This window comes from Mytilus californianus, unplaced genomic scaffold, assembly GCF_021869535.1.
Source record: "Mytilus californianus isolate M0D057914Y unplaced genomic scaffold, xbMytCali1.0.p SCAF_3, whole genome shotgun sequence".
Lineage (NCBI taxonomy): Eukaryota > Metazoa > Mollusca > Bivalvia > Mytilida > Mytilidae > Mytilus > Mytilus californianus.
The window spans coordinates 54,065,316-54,084,775 of record NW_026262679.1 but is presented as its reverse complement, the minus strand read 5'-3'; the positions used below and the strand labels follow the sequence as shown (position 1 = coordinate 54,084,775).

The 19,460-nt window shown below is 32.2% G+C and overlaps 1 long non-coding RNA gene across 1 annotated transcript in view; it reads right to left on the bottom strand.

The window, feature by feature from the left end:
* Positions 1 to 19,460, bottom strand: part of LOC127734892 (uncharacterized) — a 29,623-nt gene that overhangs the window by 5,089 nt on the left and 5,074 nt on the right. Inside the window, exons 2-3 of the long non-coding RNA XR_007997813.1 lie at positions 4,723 to 4,792; positions 4,167 to 4,234 (exon numbers count right to left, since the gene is read on the bottom strand). This is a non-coding gene — a long non-coding RNA (uncharacterized LOC127734892). The remainder of the gene's footprint in view (positions 1 to 4,166; positions 4,235 to 4,722; positions 4,793 to 19,460) is intronic.

The following is a 19,460-nucleotide window of genomic DNA, read 5'->3' as shown; positions in this document are numbered from 1 at the left end:
TGTTATGGCTGACGTACCACGTGACGCCTTAATGGCAGCGCACATGTTTTTGAGGTCAGATCTTGATAAATGTGTCTATTGTTTCAGTGAAAACAGATTTTTATTGACTTCCAAATATTAACATAGTTTTAAGTACAATTGTAATGACCAAATACTTACATGTTGACTCTTCCTATCTGCCATGAATCCATCTTCTCTGTCTAGGAGTGCAACATATTTAGATGTATCTTTAACAAAAACTATAAATTAATATCAGCTTTAAATACAGACTATTTGCTGTTGCAATTTTTTCAGAATTTAATCTTTGCATGTTGGAGAAGAATATTTATAATTACTATACATTCCATCAAGAATATATTTCATTAGAGTATAAATTTGAAGAAATTTTTTTGAGACCAATTTGTAATAAAGTTTCAAATTGGTTGATAATGAAATAGAGCCAGACAAAAAAACTAAATACATTTTACCATAAACACAAGTTATCATACTATGTAATCAGCTCTGCTGGGGAATCTGCTTTTACGAGATTAGCGCCCATTAAATTCATCAATGTTATATCAAAATCTAAAGTTTGCTCTCTGCAGAGGTCTGCTTTTACAAGACCCATTTTAACATAAAGCATCTTTTTGTCAAACTGTTCAGGAAAAAACGGATTTTTATTACCTAACAAACATAAACATAGTTTTAAGAACAATTGTAATGACCAAATACCTACATGTGCAACATCCTAATGTGTGAAAGCATCTTTCATGGTATAGGAGTGTTACATATTAAGGCTGTATAATCTGTAACAAAAACAAAAATTATTAATTAGTTTACGCTTTAAATCCAGACTCTTTGCTGTTGCAATCAATTCCGAAAATAATGTGATGCATGTTTTATGTTAAATCCCGAAATAGAGAAAAGTATATAATTACAATTACTATACGTTCTTATTAAAATATTCAGCATTAAGAGTATAAATTTGAATGAAAGAAATTTTAGACCAATTTGTTATAAAGCTTCAATCTGTTGTTTCAGGAAAAAACTGATTTTTATTACCTAACAAATATAAATATAGTTTGAAGGAAAATTGTAATGACCAAATACCTACATGTGACTTATCCTAATGTGCATCTGCAATGGAAGCATCTTTCATGGTATAGGAGTCTTACATATTTAGGCTGTATCTGTAATGAAAACAAAAAAAATAAACATTAATTTCAGCTTATAATCCAGACTTTTTGCTGTTGCAATCAATTCAGAAATTAATGTGATGCATGTTGTAATGTCAAATCCTTAATTGGAGACAAGAATTTTTACAATCACTATACATTCTTATTAAAATATATCTCATTACAGTGAATATTTCAATAAATGTAATGTAGGACCAATTTGTAATAAAATTTCAAGCTGTTGTTCCAGGAAAAACTGATTTTTATTACCTAACAAATATAAACATAGTTTTAAGAACAATTGTTATGAATAAAAACCTACATGTGACTAATCCTAATGTGCTATCTGCAATGGAAGCATCTTTCATGGTATAGGAGTCTTACATATTTAGGCAGTATCTGTAACAAAAACAAATATTTTAAATTAGTTTCAGCTTCAAAATCAAAGCTATTTGCTGTTGCAATCAATTCAGAAATTAATGTGATGCATGTTTTATGTCAAATCCTAAATTGGAGACGTATATTTACAATAACTATACATTCTTATTAAAATATACTTCATTAGGATATAAATAGGAATAAAAGAAATTTTAGACCAATTTGTTATAAAGCTTCAATCTGTTGTTTCAGTGAAAACTGATTTTAATGCCTAACAAATACTAGAGGCTCCAAGGAGCCTGTGTCGCTCACCTGATATTTTTATTTACAATTGATGCCTGAAATAATGCAACCGTTATACATTTGCTTTAGTTTCAGAGATACAAGTCAAAAACTGCATTTTCCCCCAAAGTTCTATTTTTAGCAATGTCTGACATGTTGGTTGGCAGGCAGGGTCATCGGACACATTTATTAAACTAGATACCCTAGTGATGATTGTGGCCAAGTTTGGTTAAATTTGTCTCAGTTGTTTCAGGAGAGAAGATTTTTGTAAAAGATTACAAAAATTTACGAATAATTGTTAAATTTGACTTTAAAGGGCAATAACTCCTTATGGGGTATATTGGTCATGTTGACTTCTTTGTAGATCTGACTTTGCTGAACATAATGGCTGTTTACAGTTTATCTCCATCTATAATAATATTCAAGATAACAAAAAACTGCAAAATTTCCTTAAAATTACTAATTCAGGGGCAGCAACCCAACAAAGGGTTGTCTGATTCATCTGAAAATTTCAGGGCAGATAGATCTTAACCTGATGAACATTTTTACCCAGTCAGATTTGCTCTAAATGCTTTAGTTTCAGAGATATAAGCCAAAAACTGCATTTTACCCCTATGTTCTATTTTTAGCCATGTCGGCCATCTTGGTTGGCAGGCGGGGTCATCGGACACATTTTTAAAACTAGATACCCTAGTGATGATTGTGGCCAAGTTTGGTTAAATTTGGCCCAGTAGTTTCAGGGGAGATTTTTGTAAAAGTTAAGGGACGACGACGGACGCCAAGTGATGAGAAAAGCTCACTTGCAGGTGAGCTAATAAACCTAGTTTAAATAAAAAAATTGTAATGAATAAATACCTACATGTGACATCCTAATGTGCTATCTACAATGAAACCATTTTCATTGTCGAAGAGTGTAACATATTTAGGCGTTATCTGTAACAAAAACAAAAATTGTAAATTAGTATCAGCTTTAAATAGGGAATATTTGATGTTGCAATCAATTCAGAAATTAATGTGATGCATGTTTTATGTCAAATCCTAAATTGGAGACTAGAATATTTACAATTACTTAGCTTATTACAGTAAATATTTGAATAAAAGAAATGTTGGACAAATTTGTAACAAAATTTTAAACTGTTGTTCAACGGGAAAACTGATTTTTGTTACCCAACACATATAAAAAGAGTTAAAAGTACAATTATAATGACCAAATACCTACATGATACAAATCTTCGTGTGCTGTATACCATGAAAGCATCTTCATTGTCTAGGAGGGTAACATATCTAGTCTATCTGTAACAAAAACAAAAACTCTAAATCAGTATCAGCTTTAAATAGAGAATATTGGTTGTTGCAATTAATTCAAAATTAATATGATGCATTTTTGATGAAAAATCCTAATTTGAAGACAAGTATATAAACAATTTCTATACATTATCATTAAAATAATCTTCATAAGAGTATAAATTTGAATTGAAGAAATTTTAAATCAATTTGTTATCAAATCTAATTTAAGCTTCCAGGGAAAACTTATTTTTGTTACCTGCAAACCATATAAACATAGTTTAAAGTACAATTAAAAATACCAAATACCTACATGCTACGTATCCAGATGTGTGATCAATCTACCATGAAACCATCTTCATTGTCTAGGAGTGTAACATATTTCGGCTGTATCTATAACAAAACCAAATCATCAATTAGTATCAGCTTCAAATAGAGACTATTGGCTGTTGCAACAATTATAAAATAAATGTCACTCATATTTTATGTCAAATCCTAAATTGGACACAAGAATATTTAAAATTACTACGCATTCATGTTAAAATTTACTTCACTAGATTATAAATTTGAACAAAAGAAATATGTACACTAAGTTGAAATAATATTTTATTTAAGCTGTTGTTCCCGAGAAAACTGATATTTATTACCCAACACATATAAACATAGTCTAAAGTACAATTGTAATGACTACCTACATGTTAAACATCCTAATGTGCATCTACCATGAAACCATATTCATTGGGTAGGAGTGGAACATATCTGGGCTGTATCTGTTACAAAAGAAAAAAATTAAATTAGCATCAGCTTTTAGAGAATATTTAATGGCTGTTAAAAAAATTAAAAAATTAATGTGATTCATGTTTTATGTCAAATCTTAAATTACGGACAATTAATTTACAATTACTCTTTCATTCTTATTAAAATATACCACATTTGAAATTCGAATAAAAGATATTTTAGACCAATCTGTAATAAAATTTTAAGCTATTGTTTCAGTGAAAACAGATTTTTATTGACTTCCAAATATTAACATAGTTTTAAGTACAATTGTAATGACCAAATACTTACATGTTGACTCTTCCTATCTGCCATGAATCAATCTTCTCTGTCTAGGAGTGCAACATATTTAGATGTATCTTTAACAAAAACTATAAATTAATATCAGCTTTAAATACAGACTATTTGCTGTTGCAATTTTTTCAGAATTTAATCTTTGCATGTTGGAGAAGAATATTTATAATTACTATACATTCCATTAAGAATATATTTCATTAGAGTATAAATTTGAAGAAATTTTTTTGAGACCAATTTGTAATAAAGTTTCAAATTGGTTGATAATGAAATAGAGCCAGACAAAAAAACTAAATACATTTTACCATAAACACAAGTTATCATACTATGTAATCAGCTCTGCTGGGGGATCTGCTTTTACGAGATTAGCGCCCATTAAATTAATCAATGTTATATCAAAATCTAAAGTTTGCTCTCTGCAGAGGTCTGCTTTTACGAGACCCATTTTAACATAAAGCATCTTTTTGTCAAACTGTTCAGGAAAAAACGGATTTTTATTACCTAACAAACATAAACATAGTTTTAAGAACAATTGTAATGACCAAATACCTACATGTGCAACATCCTAATGTGTGAAAGCATCTTTCATGGTATAGGAGTGTTACATATTAAGGCTGTATAATCTGTAACAAAAACAAAAATTATTAATTAGTTTACGCTTTAAATCCAGACTCTTTGCTGTTGCAATCAATTCAGAAAATAATGTGATGCATGTTTTATGTTAAATCCCAAAATAGAGAAAAGTATATAATTACAATTACTATACGTTCTTATTAAAATATTCAGCATTAAGAGTATAAATTTGAATGAAAGAAATTTTAGACCAATTTGTTATAAAGCTTCAATCTGTTGTTTCAGGAAAAAACTGATTTTTATTACCTAACAAATATAAATATAGTTTGAAGGAAAATTGTTATGACCAAATACCTACATGTGACTTATCCTAATGTGCATCTGCAATGGAAGCATCTTTCATGGTATAGGAGTCTTACATATTTAGGCTGTATCTGTAATGAAAACAAAAAAAAATAAACATTAATTTCAGCTTTTAATCCAGACTTTTTGCTGTTGCAATCAATTCAGAAATTAATGTGATGCATGTTGTAATGTCAAATCCTTAATTGGAGACAAGAATTTTTACAATCACTATACATTCTTATTAAAATATATCTCATTACAGTGAATATTTCAATAAATGTAATGTAGGACCAATTTGTAATAAAATTTCAAGCTGTTGTTCCAGGAAAAACTGATTTTTATTACCTAACAAATATAAACATAGTTTTAAGAACAATTGTTATGAATAAAAACCTACATGTGACTAATCCTAATGTGCTATCTGCAATGGAAGCATCTTTCATGGTATAGGAGTCTTACATATTTAGGCAGTATCTGTAACAAAAACAAATATTTTAAATTAGTTTCAGCTTCAAAATCAAAGCTATTTGCTGTTGCAATCAATTCAGAAATTAATGTGATGCATGTTTTATGTCAAATCCTAAATTGGAGACGTATATTTACAATAACTATACATTCTTATTAAAATATACTTCATTAGGATATAAATAGGAATAAAAGAAATTTTAGACCAATTTGTTATAAAGCTTCAATCTGTTGTTTCAGTGAAAACTGATTTTAATGCCTAACAAATACTAGAGGCTCCAAGGAGCCTGTGTCGCTCACCTGATATTTTTATTTACAATTGATGCATGAAATAATGCAACCGTTATACATTTGCTTTAGTTTCAGAAATACAAGTCAAAAACTGCATTTTCCCCCAAAGTTCTATTTTTAGCCATGTCTGACATGTTGGTTGGCAGGCAGGGTCATCGGACACATTTATTAAACTAGATACCCTAGTGATGATTGTGGCCAAGTTTGGTTAAATTTGTCTCAGTTGTTTCAGGAGAGAAGATTTTTGTAAAAGATTACAAAAATTTACAAATAATTGTTAAATTTGACTTTAAAGGGCAATAACTCCTTATGGGGTCAATTGACCATATTGGTCATGTTGACTTCTTTGTAGATCTGACTTTGCTGAACATAATGGCTGTTTACAGTTTATCTCCATCTATAATAATATTCAAGATAACAAAAAACTGCAAAATTTCCTTAAAATTACTAATTCAGGGGCAGCAACCCAACAAAGGGTTGTCTGATTCATCTGAAAATTTCAGGGCAGATAGATCTTAACCTGATGAACATTTTTACCCATAGTCAGATTTGCTCTAAATGCTTTAGTTTCAGAGATATAAGCCAAAAACTGCATTTTACCCCTATGTTCTATTTTTAGCCATGTCGGCCATCTTGGTTGGCAGGCGGGGTCATCGGACACATTTTTAAAACTAGATACCCTAGTGATGATTGTGGCCAAGTTTGGTTAAATTTGGCTCAGTAGTTTCAGAGGAGATTTTTGTAAAAGTTAACGGACGACGATGGACGCCAAGTGATGAGAAAAGCTCACTTGGCCCTGTGGGCCAGGTGAGCTAATAAACCTAGTTTAAATAAAAAAATTGTAATGAAGAAATACCTACATGTGACATCCTAATGTGCTATCTACAATGAAACCATTTTCATTGTCGAAGAGTGTAACATATTTAGGCGTTATCTGTAACAAAAACAAAAATTGTAAATTAGTATCAGCTTTAAATAGGGAATATTTGATGTTGCAATCAATTCAGAAATTAATGTGATGCATGTTTTATGTCAAATCCTAAATTGGAGACTAGAATATTTACAATTACTTAACTTATTACAGTAAATATTTGAATAAAAGAAATGTTCGACAAATTTGTAATAAAATTTTAAACTGTTGTTCAACGGGAAAACTGATTTTTGTTACCCAACACATATAAAAAGAGTTAAAAGTACAATTATAATGACCAAATACCTACATGATACAAATCTTCGTGTGCTGTATACCATGAAAGCATCTTCATTGTCTAGGAGGGTAACATATCTAGTCTATCTGTAACAAAAACAAAAACTCTAAATCAGTATCAGCTTTAAATAGAGAATATTGGTTGTTGCAATTAATTCAAAATTAATATGATGCATTTTTGATGAAAAATCCTAATTTGAAGATATATAAACAATTTCTATACATAATCATTAAAATAATCTTCATAAGAGTATAAATTTGAATTGAAGAAATTTTAAATCAATTTGTTATCAAATCCAATTTAAGCTTCCAGGGAAAACTTATTTTTGTTACCTGCAAACCATATAAACATAGTTTAAAGTACAATTAAAAATACCAAATACCTACATGCTACGTATCCAGATGTGTGATCAATCTACCATGAAACCATCTTCATTGTCTAGGAGTGTAACATATTTCGGCTGTATCTATAACAAAACCAAATCATCAATTAGTATCAGCTTCAAATAGAGACTATTGGCTGTTGCAACAATTATAAAATAAATGTCACTCATATTTTATGTCAAATCCTAAATTGGACACAAGAATATTTAAAATTACTACGCATTCATGTTAAAATTTACTTCACTAGATTATAAATTTGAACAAAAGAAATATGTACACTCACTAAGTTGAAATAATATTTTATTTAAGCTGTTGTTCCCGAGAAAACTGATATTTATTACCCAACACATATAAACATAGTCTAAAGTACAATTGTAATGACTACCTACATGTTAAACATCCTAATGTGCATCTACCATGAAACCATATTCATTGGGTAGGAGTGGAACATATCTGGGCTGTATCTGTTACAAAAGAAAAAATTTAAATTAGCATCAGCTTTAGAGAATATTTAATGGCTGTTAAAAAAATTTAAAAATTAATGTGATTCATGTTTTATGTCAAATCTTAAATTACGGACAATTAATTTATTTAGATGTATCTTTAACAAAAACTATAAATTAATATCACCTTTAAATACAGACTATTTGCTGTTGCAATTTTTTCAGAATTTAATCTTTGCATGTTGGAGAAGAATATTTATAATTACTATACATTCCATTAAGAATATATTTCATTAGAGTATAAATTTGAAGAAATTTTTTTGAGACCAATTTGTAATAAAGTTTCAAACTGGTTGATAATGAAATAGAGCCAGACAAAAAAACTAAATACATTTTACCATAAACACAATTTATCATACTATGTAATCAGCTCTGCTGGGGGATCTGCTTTTACGAGATTAGCGCCCATTAAATTCATCAATGTTATATCAAAATCTAAAGTTTGCTCTCTGCAGAGGTCTGCTTTTACGAGACCCATTTTAACATAAAGCATCTTTTTGTCAAACTGTTCAGGAAAAAACGGATTTTTATTACCTAACAAACATAAACATAGTTTTAAGAACAATTATAATGACCAAATACCTACATGTGCAACATCCTAATGTGTGAAAGCATCTTTCATGGTATAGGAGTGTTACATATTAAGGCTGTATAATCTGTAACAAAAACAAAAATTATTAATTAGTTTACGCTTTAAATCCAGACTCTTTGCTGTTGCAATCAATTCAGAAAATAATGTGATGCATGTTTTATGTTAAATCCCGAAATAGAGAAAAGTATATAATTACAATTACTATACGTTCTTATTAAAATATTCAGCATTAGAATATAAATTTGAATGAAAGAAAGACCAATTTGTTATAAAGCTTCAATCTGTTGTTTCAGGAAAAACAAACATAAACATGATCCAAGAATGTGAGGTCAAAGTCAGATAAACCAAACTAGAAATACATGTAAATATTACAATCATTCCATTAACCAAATATGCTTTTAATATATTTGACCTATTGCACTTCAATCAAACAAACTTAACCAGGAAAACTTAACCATGATCAATGAGCCATGAAAATGTGGTCAAGATCAGATGAACCCTGCCAGACAGACATGTACACCCTACAATCATTACATGCTTTAAATATAGATGACCTATTGCATATAGTATCTCAGAAACAAACTTAACCAGGAAAACTTAAGATTGACTATTGAACCATGAAAATGAGGTCATGGTCAGATGATAATTGCCAGACAGATATGTACAGCTTTCAATCATTCCACACGCCAAATATAGTTGACCTATTGCTTAAAGTATTGGAAAAAAAGACCAAAAAACAAAATCTTAAAATTGAGCAATGAACCGTGAAAATGAGGTCAAATAAAACATGCCAGACTGACATGTACATCGTAAAATATTTTCATATACCAAATATAGTTGACCTATTGCATTCAGTAACTAGAGGCTCTCAAGAGCCTGTGTCGCTCACCTGTATTTACTGATGCTTTGGAAATCATGTAAAATAAGGTTAAAATCATAATTAATAGTATTAGATATTAGATATTAAAAATGATATCTAAGATAATAACAAAAAACTTCAAAATTTTTGTAAAAAATTACTAACTCAGGGGCAGCAACCCAACAACGAGTTGTCGGATTGGTCTGAAAATTTCAGGGCAAATAAATCTAAATCTGATGAACATTTTTGCCACTTGTTAGATTTGCTCTAAATGCTTTAGTTTCAGAGATATAAACCAAAAACTGCATTTTACCCCTATGTTCTATTTTTAACCAAGTCGGCCATGATGGTTGGAAGGTGGGGTCATCAGACAAATTTTTTAAACTAGATACCCTAATAATGATTATGGCCAAGTATGGTTAAATTTGTCTCAGTAGTTTCAGAGTAGAAGATTTTTGTAAAGTAAAAAGATAACAAAAATTTACAAAAAATTGTAAAAAATTGACTATTAAGGGCAATAACTCCTAAAGGGGTCGACTGACAATTTTGGTCATGACAACTTATTTGTAGATCTTACTTTGCTGAACATTATTGCTGTTTACAGTTTATCTCTATCTATAATAATATTCAAGATAATAACCAAAAACTGCAAAATTTCCTCAAAATTACCAATTCAGGGGCAGCAACCCAACAACAGGTTGTCAGATTTGTCTGAAAATTTCAGGGCAGATAGATCTTGACCTGATAATCAGTTTTACCCTATGTCAGATTTACTCTAAATGCTTTGGTTTCAGAGATATAAGCCAAAATCTACTTTTTACCCCTATGTTCTATTTTTAGCCATGGCGGCCATCTTGGTTGGTTGGCGAGGTCATCGGACACATTTTTTAAACTAGATACCCTAATGATGATTGTGGCCAAGTTTGGTTAAATTTGGCCCAGTGGTTTCAGAGGAGAAGATTTTGTAAAAAGCCGACGACGACACCTTCGGGCCAGGTGAGCTAATAATAAAACAGACGAGAACACAAAAACTTAACTATAACCACTGAACCATGAAAATGAGGTCAAGGTCAGATAACACCTGCCAGTTGGACATGTACACCTTATAATCATTCCATACACCAAATATATTAGACCTATTGCTTATAGTATCTCAGATATGGACTTGACCATGAAAACTTAACCTTGTTCACTGATCCATGAAACGAGATTGCTGTCAAGTGAAAACTGTATGATGGGCATGACGACCTTGCAAGGTACGCACATACCAAATATAGTTATCCTATTACTCATAAGAGAGAAATTAAGAATAATAAAAATCATAACATTTTTTTCAAGTAGTCACTGAACAATGAAAATGAGGTCAAGGACAATGGACATAGGACAGAAGGAAACTTCTTAACATAAGGCATCTATGCACAAAGTATGAAGGATCCAGGTCTTCTTCCTTCTGAAATATTACTGTTTTAAGAAGTTAGCTAATGCCGCTGCCGCCAGATCACTATCCCTATGTCGAGCTTTCTGTGACAGAAGTCACAGGCTTGACAAAAAGTAACAGATGATGACCATAAGACAAATTGAGGTTTTGTTTTATTGGTGCATGAAATTGTGTCCTCCATTTGGAAATAAAAAAACTGGCAAAAAACATGGTTTTTAAAGCTCAAATACATTTATTTATATACAGTACATATCTATGTCGTGTAAATTTCTCTGAAACTCATTCAGCCCAAGTTTGTCTGAAATTGATTCAGCAGTTTCAAATGAGAAGACTTTTTTTAAAGTAATCAAACTAGATGAACAAATTGTGAAAAATTGTTTTTGAAGGGCAACAACATCTTAAGAGGACAATTGACAATTTTGGTCATTAAACTTATTTGTAGATCTTACTTCACTGAACATTTTTGCTGTTTACAGTTAACTATCTTTATCATTAATAATATTCAAGATAATAACTGAAAACTGCAAAATTTCCTTAAAATCATCAATTCAGAGGCATGCAATAACCTAAAAATCAGATACCCGATTTGGCTGATTATTTCAGGACAGGTAGCTATATATATAGACCTTGATCTAATGAATACTTTAACTTCTTGTCTGATTTGCTCTAAATGCTTTAGTTTTTGAGATATCAGTCAATAAACTGTTAACACAGAGATATGTCTCGCCTATTTGTTATTTTGATAATGAAAATGTTGAAATTAAAATAGCAGTACTTTAACATGTAAGTTGTGCAAATATTCAAAGTCAATGAACCATGACTGAAGGTACAGGGCTAAACAATCTCCATGGAAATGAGATGTGCCAATGCTAATACAACTGCATACCAAATACCATTGACTTTTCGTAAGTCGTTCCCTTTAAACAAACCTAAACACAAACATTGACTTGTAAACTATGTAAAAGTTTTAAAGTCAATGAACCGTAATTAGGGGGTGGCCTGGGGTTATATAATCTCAATTGAAATGAAACTTGCAAATGCCAATACATTTGCATACCGAATATCATTGACTTAACATTTGTGGTTCATCTTAAACTGAACTAATCACAAACTAATACATGTAAACTAAGCAAAAGTTTCAAAGTCAATAGACCATGACTGAGGGGTAGGGACCTAATATTCTCCATAGAAATGAGATGTGCTAATCCTTATACAACTGCATACCAATTATCATTGACATACCATTAACGGTTCCCCTTAAACTGACCTAATCACAAACTAGTACATGAAAACTAAGCAAAAGTTTCAAAATCAATAGACCATGAATGAGGGGGTGGGGCCAAATAATCTCCATGAAAATGAGATATGTCAATGCTTATACAACTGCATACCAAATATCATTGACCTAACACTAGTGGTTCCCCATAAACTGACCTAATCACAAACTAATATATGTAAAGTTTTCAATAGACCATGACTGAGGGGTAGGGACCTAATATTCTCCATAGAAATGAGATGTGCTAATCCTTATACAACTGCATACCAATTATCATTGACATACCATAAACGGTTCCCCTTAAACTGACCTAATCACAAACTAGTACATGAAAACTAAGCAAAAGTTTCAAAGTCAATAGACCTTGACTGAGGGGGCGGGGCCAAATAATCTCCATGGTAATGAGATGTGCTAATGCTAATACAACTGCATACCAAATATCATTGACCTATCACTAGTGGTTCACCATGAACTAGACCTAATCACAAACTAATACATTGTTGACGCTGCAGCCGCCGTCGCCGGAAACAGCATATCTATGTCTTGCTTTTTGACTCAGTCAAGGCGAGACAAAAACTGCATTTTACCCTATGTTCTATTTTTAGCCATGGCGACCATGTTTTCTGAGGAAACTGAAAATAAATTTTCAGCCATGTCAGCCCTGTTTTCTGAGGAAACTGAAAATAAAACACAAACTTTAAGTAGTCAATTGACAATTTTTGTCATAATAAAACTTATATGTAGATCTTACTTTGCTGAACATTTTTGCTGTTTATCTTCATCTATAATAGTATTCAAGATAATAACCAAAAACTGCAAAATTTCCTTAAAGCAAGAAATGATTGTAACAGGATGCTCTTACCAAGTCTCCCAAACGAAGCTCCCATAATTCGTAATTCCCAGGGTCGCCTGACATTGGACAAAGTTCAGTAAAAATTGGTTTGGTCCAGTAAAGTTATATGCATTAGTGATGCCTGGGGACTAACCCTGTATATCATTCAAATCATCTTGGCATGACAAACAAGAATATATATGGTTTAGGGGTAGGGATCTCGACCATTTACAAGATACTAGAACATTGGGGGTGGGGGGAACCCCTGGGGACTGACCCTATACGTCATTCAAATGTTCGAGACATGACAAACAGGAATATATATGGTTTAGGGGTGGGGATCTCAACCATTTACACAATATTAGAACATTGGGGGTTGGGGGGAACCCCTTGGGACTGACCGTTTACGTCATTCAAATGTTCCGAGACATGATGAACAGGAATATATATGGCTTATGGGTGGGGATCTCGACCATTTACAAGAAATTAGAAATTTCTCAAATGGCAGGGGGTCGGGATGACCCCTGGGGACTAACCCTGTATATCATTCAAACCATCTTGGTTTGACAAACCAGAATATATATGGTTTAGGGGTGGGGATCTTGACCACTTACAAGATATTAGAACTTTCTTAAATGGCAGGGGGTGGGGGTGACCCCTGGGGACTAACCCTGTATTTCATTTGATGTGCTTTATCATGACAAATCAGATAATATATGGTTTATGGGTGGGGATCTTGACCGTTTACAAGATATTAGAACTTTCTCAAATGGCAGGGGGTCGGGATGACCTCTAGGGACTAACCCTGTATATCATTCAAACAATCTTATCATGACAAACCAGAATATATATGGTTTAGGGGTGGGGAACTTGACCACTTACAAGATATTAGAACTTTCTTAAATGGCAGGGGGTGGGTTTGACCCCTGGGGACTAACCCTGTATTTCATTTGATGTGCTTTATCATGACAAACCAGAATATATATGGTTTAGGGGTGGGGATCTTGACCATTTACAAGATATTAGAACTTTCTTAAATGGCAGGGGGTCGGGATGACCCCTGGGGACTAACCCTGTATATCATTCAAACCATCTTAGCATGACAAACCAGAATATATATGGTTTAGGGGTTGGGATCTCGACCATTTACAAGATATTAGAACTTTCTTAAATGGCAGGGGGTTGGGGTGACCCCTGGGGACTAACCCTGTATTTCATTTAATGTGCTTTATCATTTAGAACATTTTCAATTAAAAAGATTGTGCCTATCACAAACGGTTTTCAATTTATAATAATTTGAAAATTAAAAAAAATAAAATCCCATAGGGTTCTATAGTAAAACCCTTTCTTTTTGCCCCTCAAAGTACCCCTTAATAAACCTCATTGCACAAACAAAACCCTGATTGCACCACTAGACATGTTAGTCTAACATATTGTGAAACCCTAAGTTAATCTGACAAGCGGTTTTGGAGAACGGGTGCGGACAAGTTCAAATTTAAAAGCGGCGGAAGAAGAAGAATAATAATAATAATAATAATAACTGAGCAAAACCAATAAGTCTTCCCAAACTTCATTTGGGAGACTTAATTACCAATTTAGTGGCAGCAACCCAACAATGGGTTGTTAGATTCATCTAAAAATTTCAAGGCTGATAGAACTTGACCTAATCATTAATGAACATGTTTACCCCATGTCAGATTTGCTCTAAATACTTTATTTTTGAGATATAAGCCAAAAACTGCATTTTACCCCTATGTTCTGTTTTTAGCCATGGTCGCATTGACGAAACAGAAAATAAACCACAAACTTTATTCTAGATACCCTAAGGATCATTCAGCTTAACAGTTGGAATTGGTTCAGTAGTTTCAGGAGATGTTAAAAAAAGTCCATACTGTATGGAGGACGACAATGGATGACATTGAAGACGACGAACGCCAAGTGATGGCAAAAGCCTTGGAAAGGTGAGCTAAAAATTGTGTACAATGGTTTGTTGGGGAATGATGGAATGATGGAATGACGGACAAGGGTAAAACTATATGACCAACAACTTTGTTGCAGGGCCATAAAAATGTTTTTAAATACTAGACATGTCTGAACAACATGAATAGCCCTGCTCACATAAAAATTTTCAATGTCCAAAGCCTGTTATTTCAGCACAAATCAGTGGAGCAGAACCAAAATATGTCTGCATAACTGTTATTTAAAAAAAATATTACTAGTCCAAAGCTTGTTGTTTCTGCAAATATCAGCGGAGCAGAACTAAACATAAATTTGATTTGTAACTCATCATAAGCAGACTCACATACTGAAAATCAGCTCAATATGTGATATCAATATGTGAAAGTTAAGAAAAAAGTCTCTATACATGTTACTTTCACATAGTCCACTAAGCCCATAACTTCAGCAAAAATCAATGAAACTATATCAAACCTAACCTTGATCTGTTACTCTTTAAAGTAGACTCACATACTATAAATAAGCTCAAAATGAGAGAGTATTTAGAAACTAAACCGAGAATGACCTTCAAAAAAATTGGGCAGGGAAGCATTCACCCAATATAAGGATGCCGAAAGAGACAATATGATGATGGTTTATAGAAAATTAATTAAAAATTCTGAAAATGGAAAATATCAAGCAGAAGTTATAACCCCCCAACCCCCCAAAATTGCACCGTCCCATGAAAAAAAAAAAAATCAGGTCATCCCATTGTAGACTAAGGCTCCATGTTGAGTCTTGGGCCGTACTTTGACCTATAATGGTTTACAAATTGTGACTTAATTGTGGTATGAGTATATATATAAGAAGATGTGGTATGAGTGCCAGTGAGACAACTCTCACTGGCACTCATACCACATCTTCTTATATATATACTCATACCACATCTTATATCTGTTTACAATAGTAACTGAAGACCCCTTATTATTAAAATTAATTATATATAATTAGTTTTCAAATCGTGAAATTTCTATTTTTACAATTATCCTGTAGCCTTCTATCAGTCATGGGTGTTACTTAAACAAGTGATTCCATCATCACTTATTTCAGTGATTTGATAAATTCAGTTATCACCTATTTAAGTGATTTTAGTGTTTTCTTTGATCTTCAAATGCTAATTTCATTGATTTTCCATATTTTCACAATCTTTTCTATAATTTTCCTAAATAAATCAATTATCCCTTTTTCTTTGTATATTAATTTCATCAGTGTGCTTGGGCAGTAAGTTAGTGCACTAAAGCTTTTAAAAGTACCCTTGGGAATTTTTCTGTAATCAAAAATTCATTAACTACTCTTACTATCAGACAAAGATCAACAATATTAGGTAACCTGATTGGTTTTCTTTAAGAGTTAGAATGATCTACTTCAAGGTTATGACCTGATCTACAAACTATTCCAGTTTTTGCATATTTTAAAAAAACTGTTAAAGTGTCAGGCTTATCAAGCAAAAGACAATTTCTGCATGTACATAGTTGTTTTTTCAATGGAATTGTTGTCTTTTTATCAATAAAAAAATCAAGCTTGTGGGAAAAATATCAAGAAAATGTTATAAACACTTATTAAAGTGATTACATTTTAACTTCTAAAATTACTTGTTTCAGTGATTTTAAAAAGTCTGTGTGAAAATTTTTAATATTTCACAGCCAAAATCACTCGAGGAAGTGATTCTGAAATCACTTGTTTAAGTAGTACCTCTGACTGTCTATAAACAACTATGTTCTATTTTTAGCCATGTTGGCCATGTTGGTTGGATGGCAGGGTCATCGGATACATTTTTCAATCAAGAAGTTAAAATTCTGTTTGCACCAGTAGATTAAGTGAAGAGGATTCTAGTAAAAGATTACAAAAATTTACAAACAAATTGTTAAAAATTTACTATAAAAGGCAATAACTCCTTAAGGGGTCAATTGACAATTTTGGTAGTATGTTTGACTTATTTGTAGATCTTACTTTGCTGAACATTATTGCTGTTAACAGTTTATCTTTTTAATAATAATATTAAAGATAATAACCAAAAATTTGTAAGGGTTCCGCGGAACACAGTGTCTCGCCTACTTTTTCTGTTAATCGCAGACTCAACAAAAATGAGGAAGTAAATCATTAAAAATATTCCTCTTAATACTATCTTTTGATTGTAAGAAGCTTCAGTCCAAGTTTGGTAAAATTCCAGGATAGTTTATGATTTAAAACAACTGTTTAAAAACTTTAACTGCAGACTGAATGTAATGTTAACTGGAAGAAAACAAAATTTCCTTCTAGATACTAGCATTTGATCATAAACAAGCTTCTGTCCAAGTTTGGTACAAATCCAAAATAGTATAAGAAAGTTATTAAAATTTTAAAAACTTTAACCACAGAGTGAATATGTTGTTTCCTGGCAGAAAATCTAAGTCCATTTAAAAGTAAAATACGAAAAAAATGGATTTATTTTTTTACAAAATTTCCTTCTAGATACTAGCTTTTGATCATAAACAAGCTTCTGTCCAAGTTTGGTAGAAACCCAGGATAGTTTAAGAAAGTTATTAAAATTTTAAAAACTTTAACCACAGAGTGAATGTAATATTTACCGGCAGAAAAACTAAGTCCATTTATAAGTAAATTACGGAAAAACTGGATTTTTTTTTTTACAAAATTTAATTCTGGATACTATCTTATGATCATAAACAAGCTTCTGTCCAAGTTTGGTAGAAATCCAGGATAGTTTAAGAAAGTTATTAAAATTTCAAAAACTTTAACCACAGAGTGAATATTTGTGGACGCCGCCGACGACGACGTTGACGGAATGTAGGATCTCTATGTCTCGCTTTTTCGACAAAAGTCGAAGGCTCGACAAAAAAAGATGTGGTATGATTGCCAATGAGACGACCCTTCACAAGAGACCAAATGACACAAAAATTAACAACTATAGGTCACCGTACAGTCTTCAACAATGAGCAAAGCCCATACCGCATAGTCAGCTATAAAAGGCATATCCTTCCTATAAAAAAAACTGGCCACCATGTATGATGACTTTAGTCAAGTGTGCTTAAAGTAGGGTTTAACACCAACATCAATCAGTTAATCATGAATTGTTATAGTTGTTCACAGTTACTTGTTTTCTTCATTATAAACATATATTGAAAAATGCTAAATATATCCAATGTAGATTTGTCTCAGGTCTTTTGAGCACTATTTAAATTTTAACCCGTTCATTTTCTGTATGTGCTTGACCCAAATCAAGAACCACTAATTTGCTGCTGTTAATCATATTTGTTTTTCATCTAAAAAATTTACACAAAAGTACGAGGGTAAGAATGCCCTTTTTCGTCAGGTGTCAAACAGTCATTTTCTGAGATGTTTCATGAAAAATACGATTGATAGCAACGAATTACTGGTTCCGTACTCTGGGTCGTAATGTGGTTACCTTCATGAAGAATAACAGTAAAAAGCTGGACTATTTATTTGTTAAAACCAGATTTTGATCACTTAAAACTTTGAAACTTAAGGCAATAAAGGTTATCATTGGGGACATTCCTACAATGACTGCCCATGAAAACTACGTACTTTCGATATGGATTCTGTCAACTGACATTAGTTCGTACATTGATATTTCTGTGAACTGACGGTGCATCGTTTGAAGTGTAAAGCACCAGCAGATTTACGTGTGTGCTTGACTCTTCAATATCGAAATAACATGCTGAAATAATATAACTTTTGTTTTAAAAAACCCATGTTTTCTCAAACCAGAATATGACTTGATTGCCTTAAAGATCTAAACACAGACGGAACAACTAAATCCGTGTATTTTTGTCGTTGAGTTGAAGTCGTAATCTCATCGAAGATACTCGAAATTAACATAAAATGCTTTGTTAAATTAAGGAAAAATCTGTTTATCATTATTTTGAAACTTTCGGATTCACAGTTGAGGTGCACATGCGAAGATACGGCCCGGCCCCCCCTTTTTTGGGAAAAATTTGGTTGATTATATAGGGAATCACTGAAGCATGACTGCAGCGGGCCCCCTCTTAGGCAGTCAGTGGGCCCCACTTATGAATATTTCTGGATCCGCCACTGATCTTTGATCTATTGGTAGTTGCTTTTTAATGACTATCTGCTAGACTATCCATGGGGACATACCAGGGGCAGATCCAGTCATTTTTAAAAGGGGTTCCAACCCAGGATAAAGGGGGGGTGGGGGTGTTCTATCCAAATGTCCCATTTAAAAGCATTGATTGTCCAAAAAAGGGGTTTTCCAACCCCCAACCCCTGGATCCACCACTGCATACTATCTATATGCTTCAAATTTATTATAGCTTTAGTTTTACTGTGAAATTGAAAAATGTTTTGTTTTCAAGACATGTAAATAAAAGCTTCCACTGCAATTTAATTATTGCCTGCTTTTGGTCAATTTGTTTTGTCATCTTACCATATAAAGTACATGATGTTAAAACACCGCTTTATATCAATAAACATACTTACATATGTACACCAGCAGCTACCATCTTTTCATTCTGGAGTCAAGGGCCTTTTAAAATCACATAATTTACAATGA